General features: G+C 43.4%; 1 long non-coding RNA gene across 1 annotated transcript; it reads right to left on the bottom strand.

Moving 5' to 3' along the window:
- Positions 1–7,085: 7,085 nt before the first annotated feature.
- On the bottom strand, positions 7,086–8,247 carry LOC141051652 (uncharacterized). The gene is made up of 3 exons (XR_012220664.1): positions 8,120–8,247; positions 7,712–7,801; positions 7,086–7,629 (listed from the first exon to the last, which is right to left on the bottom strand). It is a non-coding gene; the product is annotated as an uncharacterized lncRNA (long non-coding RNA).
- Between the last annotated feature and the right edge of the window lie 757 nt (positions 8,248–9,004).

The following is a 9,004-nucleotide window of genomic DNA, read 5'->3' on the forward strand; positions in this document are numbered from 1 at the left end:
ACACCGTCTGAGCCTGCCTCATGCTGTATAGACATATATTTTGAATGTGTACGCTATCCATACATGTTATCCGGGGATACGGTACCCTTTCTAACCTTTGTGCAATCACGTGCAATCCATACTGGGCCTAACACCGTCTGAGCCTGCCTCATGCTGTATAGACATATATTTTGAATGTGTACGCTATCCATACATGTTATCCAGGGATACGGTACCCTTTCTAACCTTTGTGCAATGACGTGCAATCCATACTGGGCCTAACACCGTCTGAGCCTGCCTCATGCTGTATAGACATATATTTTGAATGTGTACGCTATCCATACATGTTATCCAGGGATACGGTACCCTTTCTAACCTTTGTGCAATCACGTGCAATCCATACTGGGCCTAACACCGTCTGAGCCTGCCTCGTGCTGTATAGACATATATTTTGAATGTGTACGCTATCCATACATGTTATCCGGGGATACGGTACCCTTTCTAACCTTTGTGCAATCACGTGCAATCCATACTGGGCCTAACACCGTCTGAGCCTGCCTCATGCTGTATAGACATATATTTTGAATGTGTACGCTATCCATACATGTTATCTAGGGATACGGTACCCTTTCTAACCTTTGTGCAATGACGTGCAATCCATACTGGGCCTAACACCGTCTGAGCCTGCCTCATGCTGTATAGACATATATTTTGAATGTGTACGCTATCCATACATGTTATCCAGGGATACGGTACCCTTTCTAACCTTTGTGCAATCACGTGCAATCCATACTGGGCCTAACATCGTCTGAGCCTGCCTCATGCTGTATAGACATATATTTTGAATGTGTACGCTATCCATACATGTTATCCGGGGATACGGTACCCTTTCTAACCTTTGTGCAATGACGTGCAATCCATACTGGGCCTAACACCGTCTGAGCCTGCCTCATGCTGTATAGACATATATTTTGAATGTGTACGCTATCCATACATGTTATCCAGGGATACGGTACCCTTTCTAACCTTTGTGCAATCACATGCAATCCATACTGGGCGTGAGAACGGCTGGCGAGCTGTTAAGCAAGCTACAGCACCTGTCCAGACAAGTACAGGGATTCCCTAGCGAGGAGACTTATTTCATTGTTTTCAATGTTGGGACAGCAATTTTTGGGGAGAACTATACTCTGGAGAATGATAGATGGGGCCCACCATACACTGGAACATTCCAAAGGTGGACATCAGACACTGGAGCAGCATTTACAGGGCCCATTATACACTAGAGCATTAGAAATGGGGCCCATTATGTTTGGAGCATTATTTGGGCCCATAAGACAGTGGAGCTTCATCCATGGGGACCAACATATACTGTAGCATTATGTGGAGCTCATCATATACTGTTTCAAACATTATATGGGACCAATGATTCTGTATGGAGAAATAGATGGGCCTCGTCATGAGATGTAAAAAGTGAGGTATTTTTCATTGTACTATACCGCTATTTCTCTGCCGTATCGGAGCATGATGAGTTGTGGTATGTGTTAAAGGGGCGCTCTTTCGCCCAGGGCACATGAAAACCTGCAGCCAGCCCTCCCCCCCCCCCACAACTTTAGCCAAATAACCCCCATTTTTCAGTGCGTAACTTGTATTATGAAGTTAATTAAGGTTGACAAGCTTAAGTAAGAAGAATTGATGCTTTTGGCATTCAAATGGGCACTGTTGGTGTGTTTCCTGTCCTCCTCTCACTGCCGACTTTTATTCCCCATTGACTTACATTGGGTTTCGTGTTTCGGGACGACCCCGACTTTTCCCTATAATCGGACGATCTTGCTCGACCCGACTTTTGGAAAAGTCGGGTTTCACGAAACGAAACGCGACCCTAAAAAACCAAAAGTCGCTCAACTCTAGTTGTGGGGTCTCAGCTGCCCCGACAGCTGAGACCCTGGAGAAAATCCGACGCTGCTGGGCGCTATACACTTTTTCCACAGCACCTTGAATTAACGGTGCTGTGGTTTAAGTACCCTTAACTATCGCAGTTAAAAGGCATATCGGCGGTCGTTAAGGGGTTAAATATGTGCATATACGTACGTAGTGTAGTGTGATTGTATTAATATACTCACTTACCACTGCTTTCTCCGGGATCCGCCGTTTTTCTCTTCTGAGTGATGCCACTGCTGTGCAAACACAACTAAATGCAGGGTGCACTACAATGAATCAACAATTATGACACAAAAGGAGTCAGGGTGCTACATGATGCATGGAAAATGACAATCTGTGTAAAGGAGAAGAAAAGGCCACTGCATATAAACTGTGCACACCTGCAATAGAATATATCAAAAACGCTACTTTATTGTCACAAGAGCACAAAAACAATTAACCCCTTAATGTCTATGGACGTGCACAGTCCGTCATGGCAGGAGGTAACTTACATCACCATGACGGACTTTGCACGTCCTGTCTTTGAACTGTCACTGTGTGTAAACACGCAGTTTCAGTCCAGTGCCGACAGCTGTCTATGACTGACAGGCACAGGAAGGGGGGCAGGGATCCTTTCACTCTGTCCCTGCACCCACAGCGCTGTGATTGGTCGGTCAATCTGACAGACCAAACACAGCAGTGATCAGCAGGAGAAGCTGAAATTTGAGCTTCTCCTTACCTGATCAGTGTAGGAGCCCAGCGCTGCAGTGGCTGAGCCTCCTACACTGACAGCTAGGAGCGGAGTCCCCACCGGTCCTGGCTGTTAACCCCCTCACTGCTGTGATCGAGCGTGATAGCAGCGTTCAGAGGGGGAGGCAGAGGGTAGGGGGCTCCCTCTGCCTCAGGTTGGCGTCCCTGCGATGTAATCGCGGGGCCTGACCTGTGCCATGATGACCCGGAGGTGTCATGACAACCTCCGGGTCATTTACCTACGGAGAGCTGGTGAGATCATGCTCACAGCATGGTGTCAGCAGCTCTCAGCATTGGTATAATGCATTACAATGCTGTAGCATTGTAATGTATTATACCTAAAGTGAAAGTACCATAAAGGGACAAGGTAAAAAAAAACATTTTTTTAAAAAAATGTAAAAAAAATAATATAAAAAATTCCCTAAAAAATCCCCTAAAAATTACACATTTTTATGTAAAAAAATAAAATAAACAAAAAAATACACATGTTTGGTATCGCCATTTCCGTAAAAATCCCATCTATAAAAGTATCACCCTAGTTAACCCGTTCAGTGAACGGCGTAAAAAAAAAACACAAAAAAGTAGCAAATTATACTTTTTCCAAGCAGTATCATCATACCGCTTGAAAAAAGTGCAATAACACGCAATCAAAAAGACAAATATAAATAACCATGGTACTGCTGAAAACGTCATCTTGTCCCGCAAAAAACGAGCTGCCATACAGCATCATCAGCAAAAAAATAAAAAAGTTATAGCTCGCAGAATAAAGTGATGCAAAAATATTTTTTCTGTAAAAGTTTTTATTGTGTAAAAAACACCAAAACATAAAAAACTATATAAATGAGGTATCGCTGTGATTGTAGTGACCCGAAAAATAAAGCTGCTGTACTAATTTTACCACTTGCGGAACGGAGGGGAAAAAAAAAAGCATTCCTAAATTGCTGGTTTTTGTTCATTCAATAAATGAACAGAAAAATCAGAATAGAAAACGATCAAAAAAGTTATGTGCCCGAAAATGGTACTAATAAAACGTCAGCTCATCCCGCAAAAATCAAGCCCGCACATGACTCTGCCGACCGAAATATGGAAAAATTATAGCTCATTGAAGATCATTTTTGTGGAAAAAATATGATTTTTTAATTTTACGGCTCTGCGTTATAACCTTCTGTGAAGCCCTTGGGGGTTCAAAGTGCTCAACACACATTTAGATAAGTTCCTTGGGAGGTCTAGTTTCCAAAATGGGGTCACTTATGGGGGGTTTCCACTGTTTAGGTACATTAGCGGCTCTCCAAACGCGACATGGCGTCCGCTCTCGATTCCAGCCAATTTGACATTCAAAATCTCAAATGATGCTCCTTCGCTTCTGAGCACTGCCGTGCGCCTAAAGAGTGGTCTTCCTCCACACATGGGGTATCGGTGTACTCAGGAGAAATTGCACAACAAATATTGTGGTTCATTTTCTCCTGATACCCTTGACAAAATAAAAAAAATTGTGTCCAAATAAAAATTTTTGGGAAAAAAAGTTAAATGTTCATTTTTTCCTTCCACATTGCTTCAATTCTTTTGAAGTACCTAAACAGTTAATAAACTTCTTTAATGTGGTTTTGAACACCTTGAGGGGTGCAGTTTTTAGAATGGTGTCACTTTTGGGTATTTTCTGTTATATTTACCCCCCAAACTCACTTCAAATGTGAGGTGGTCCCTAAAAAAATGGTTTTGTAAATTTTGTTGGAAAAATGAGAAATCGCTGGTCAAATTCTAACCCTTATAACTTCCTAAGAAAAAAAAAATTTGGTTCCAAAATTGTGCTGATGTAAAGTAGACATGTGACATATCTCTCTGATTTAAGGGCATAAAAATTAAAAGTTCGAAAATTGCAACATTTTAAAAATTTTCGCCATATTTCCATTTTTTTCATAAATAAACGCAAGTCATATAGAAGAAATTTTACCACTAACATGAAGTACAATATGTCACGAAAAAACATTCTCAGAATCAGCGGGATACGTTGAAGAGTTCCAGAGTTATAACCACATAAAGTGACAGTGGTCCGATTTCAAAATTAAGGCCTGGTCTTTAACCTACAAAATGGCTTGGTCGTTAAGGGGTTAAAAACATATTAAAAACATGAACAACACATACATCCTCAAATCATGTTGTCTTATGTACATGACATATCAAACAATAAAAGCGTGAATTGATTGTAATATACATCAATAACCAAGCAAAATTATATCACATACGCAATCCACCACAATGTGCTTGGGCAAAAGAAGATTATATGTATACTAGATGGAGGCGGTAATGTCACGATGGGGGCAGGCTTTGCAGCGTTGAGAATCTTTCCCCCTATGTGCTCACCCACCTATCCACTCTCTCTTTCCCCATGTCCTGACTTCTCCCGTCTGTGCTCTCTTCTTTGACCTCTCTACCTCATGTGCTATCCCCCTTGCCTGCTGTTTCTCTCCTTCCTGTGCTGTGTTCTCCCCTCATGTGCTGTCCTGTTTGAGCTGTCTCCCCCCAGTGCTCTGTCTCTCTCACCCCTGTGCGCTTAGATTGCAGAGGATACATTTTGTGAGGTAAAATATTGTTTAAAAACAATCAGTGAAATATTTTACCTCCCAAAATGAATCCTCTGTGATCCCCTGCTGTATTGTCAGTATTGTCTTTTGCTTCCTCCCCTGCCCAGGAGATGTGGTATGCTCCGTACACGGTCAGACACAGACAATTTATAGAATGAACTTTCATTCATGGGAAAACCCCTTTAATGTGACCGGCTTCCTCTGCCTGTAGACTCGTCGCACATCTACTGCCGGGATCAGCCGAATGATTCACTGCACCTGAGTGGAATTCGCGCTGGCGCAGTAAATCAAACCGCTGCCATCTTTGTGCAGAAAGATAGTGATGGTCACATTAAAACTGCACATGCGCTCCTCCTGTACAAAGATGATGGCAGTCAGTGAATCATTCGGCTGATCCCGGCGGCGTGTTCATGAAGTTTTCCGCTGGTGGTACCGTGCAAGTGGCTGTGTACGGTGTATACAATGTGTATGTGTGTGTGGTGCGTACGGCATATACAGAGTGTGTGTGTGTGGTGTGTACGGCGTATATAGTGTGTGTATGGTGCGTACGGCGTATACTGTGTGTATGGTGCGTACGGTGTATAGAATGTGTGTGTGTGTGGTGCGACAGTGTTCTGCTGATGGTACCGCGCAAGAGGCTGGTACCACCAGCAGTTTCCATATTGAGACACCCATCAATGCCGTGCAGCTTCGTCAGGGAGTGTGCTGACAAGTGGCAGACGTAGCCTTTAAATAGGGAATAGAGATAATGATACATGGTTACCATCGTGTCAAGTCCAGGAGACACATGTGTAAAGTCAAATCCGGAGTCACAGTCACGCGCAGGCGCAAAGAAGTCCAATGAGGACCACAACAGTCAGGTTGCGCCCAAGCGCAGAGATGCATCGTACAGTGGGAAATGTAATAACCAAAGCCCGCGCATGCACACAAAAACAATCCTCCGCTAGAGGAGGCAAGCGCATGTGCAGTGTGCGGCTGCACACACAAAAATACACAGGACAATAAGTGCGCGTGCGCAGCTTGCAAGCATCAGACGCTAGTCATATCCAAAGCATAATTGCTAATAGAATCCCTGAACCATGGTGAGATGCACTGTATATCACGGTGACAATACTATAAAGATGAGATTAAGCTGGTAAAGTCCTAAATGTAGAAAAGGGCAAGATGATTGAAAATCAATCAGAAAAAACACAATTTGACCATATAGGTAAGTACCTGAATCGGTGTGAATAACTCCTAATAAAAGAAAAAGGATAAAGTAGCAGTTGGTCAAAGAATGCCATGGTGGCCAAGAGTCTAACCAAAGAGCTATGTCCTATAAACAGCAATATCAAGAGATTGAAGGTAATGAAATTGGCCTGATAAGGACAAGTAAAAATATATAGTTGCATCATTGAAGTGATCATATGATGTAATGTACCACATGATGTAGTGGATCATATATATAAATTGCATCACAGGATGCCATGATGACATAAGCACTGGGCCAGGAACTCTGTGCCAGCCACTGAGACAAAGCCATGATGACATAAATACAGGGCCAAGAACTTCTGTGCCAACCACTGAAAAAGCGATTAATATAATTATATCAATATCAGACCGAAGCGAATGGCTCTAAATAATAATGATGGATATAAGAAAAAATCAAAGCGTCTAAAGAAGGAGATATGGTACAGCTGATGGAACTAGTTACCCAAATGTGTAATAATAGGACCTGAATAAAAAAAAAAGATCCTAAATGATATTGTAGCATGTAAAGAGTCCAAATATGCAATAAGAGAAGTGATAATGATGATGAAACAACTATTCAACCGAAAAAGTAATGGATCAATAAAGAAGAGAAATAAACGCTAATGATAATAATGAATAATGGTTTATTTGACGCTAACTGCAATGATCCAAACTCTTGGTGCATATCGCACATCTCAAGCTAAAAATACATTAGGGATATCGTAAATGTATCCACTAACAATCCTCCCAAAAGGTCAGTACACTCATGACAGAGCAGCTATGATTATTCCTGATGAAGAGAAAGAGAAAGATTTCTCCAACTGAATATGTCCATTCAAAGTCCAAAAGAAGTCCAAACAGCCCAAAGGAGCTATGATAAAGTCTAAGGTAGAGCTAAGGTATACAACAAAGAAAAACATGTTGCCAGATGTATCCAAAAGCAATTCATTCATAGTCCAGCTGAAGAGGAGACATCCATGATATGAAATTACCAAACACCATCCAAGCCACCATGATAAGGAATAGCATTCAGTCCTAGCCCAGGAATCCTTTAAACAAGAGCTCTTCATTGAGGCCTGAAGATGAAACAATTTAACCGAAATATCCACCTTGCTTCATATTGCAGGCGTAATCTACGTTGATCACCACCTCTCTCATTTCTCATTATTCTCTGTAGGCCAAAAAACGGACATTAGCGGGTCTGCCATTATGCATGTTGAGAAAATGTGTTGCAATAGGAGTAAGCATCTTACCCTTCTCATTCTCAGAGCGTACCAGATTGATAATTGAGAGATGTTATTGTGCACTTTTTCTCAGTTCTGTGAGGTTTGACCCACGTAGACCTTGTGACATGAACAAACAATTGCATTAATGACATGTCTAGTTTTGCAGTTTATATATTGATAAAGTAGATGATTTGAACTGTCCAGAGGATTACAAAAATGATCTCTAGTGGGTTGCATATAGGGGCACATGTTGCAGTCCCCGCAGGGGAAAGAAAACCTGAGGCGAATGCACCGATTAAGTCTGACCACAGGTCAGGAGAAGTGACTCCTGGTGAGGATGTCACGTAAATTTGGAGCTCTACTCGCAGTCAATAAGGGTCTTGAACTAATACACGTGGAAGTCTGGGTATCCGCTGTAAGGAAAATGCTCCTCACCTGGTTCCAACTTGTGTTGTATTCCGTAATGAACCTCAGCGTGGAATCCTGCTGACGAGGTTGAGGAACAAGAAGGTCATCTTGGTTCGAGGTCCTTGCCCATTGGAAAGCTTGGGAGATTATTTTTCTAGGGTAACCTCTTTAGCGGAATCTCTCAGTCAAAACTCCCGCCTATTCTCTGAAGCTTGTATCAGATGTACAATTCCGGCGAATCTAGAGAATTTGTCCAATTGAAACACCTCTTCTGCATTGTATTGGTGAAAACTCTGAAATTGAATTGAAAGTGCTATCATTCAAATCCCTGGGAAACTGCAAACTTCCCATGCACCTGCCTCCTCTAGCTGGGGATTGTTTTAGGGTGCGCACACGGGCTTTGGTCATTACATTTCCCATTATACGATGCATCTCTGCTCTTGCGCACAGCCTGACTGTTGTGGTTCTCATTGGACTTTGTTGTGCCTGCGTGCAAAGTCGGTCTGGCCTGGCGGGGTGAAGGGGAAAAACCCGGTGGGCCCTTGCAGGAGAGGGGAGAAAATGTATTTAAAAAAAAAGTAGCGAGCCCTTTAAAAGCGCGAGGGCGCATGCACACAGCTGGACAGCCGGGATGCCCAAACAGTGGAGAGCAGCCGGGGTCACACGCACAGCAGGGTTATAGGCAGGGCCGGCGTTAGGGGCAGGCAGCTGCCTAGCATGGCCGGCGTTAGGGGCAGGCAGACCAGGCAGCTGCCTAGGGCCCCTGCTCCCCCAGGGGCCCCCAGCTAGCGGCACATCATGCCGCCGCTATGGGGCCCCTGAGAGGCACGACTCCCCCGCCGCATTGACGGTGGAGGAGAGAGCGTCAGCTGACGCTCCCTCTCCCATCATTCCCTGCTCTGCCTCTGACAC

This window comes from Dendrobates tinctorius, unplaced genomic scaffold (assembly GCF_039654945.1).
Source record: "Dendrobates tinctorius isolate UK_male_01 unplaced genomic scaffold, ASM3965494v1 ptg000158l, whole genome shotgun sequence".
Lineage (NCBI taxonomy): Eukaryota > Metazoa > Chordata > Amphibia > Anura > Dendrobatidae > Dendrobates > Dendrobates tinctorius.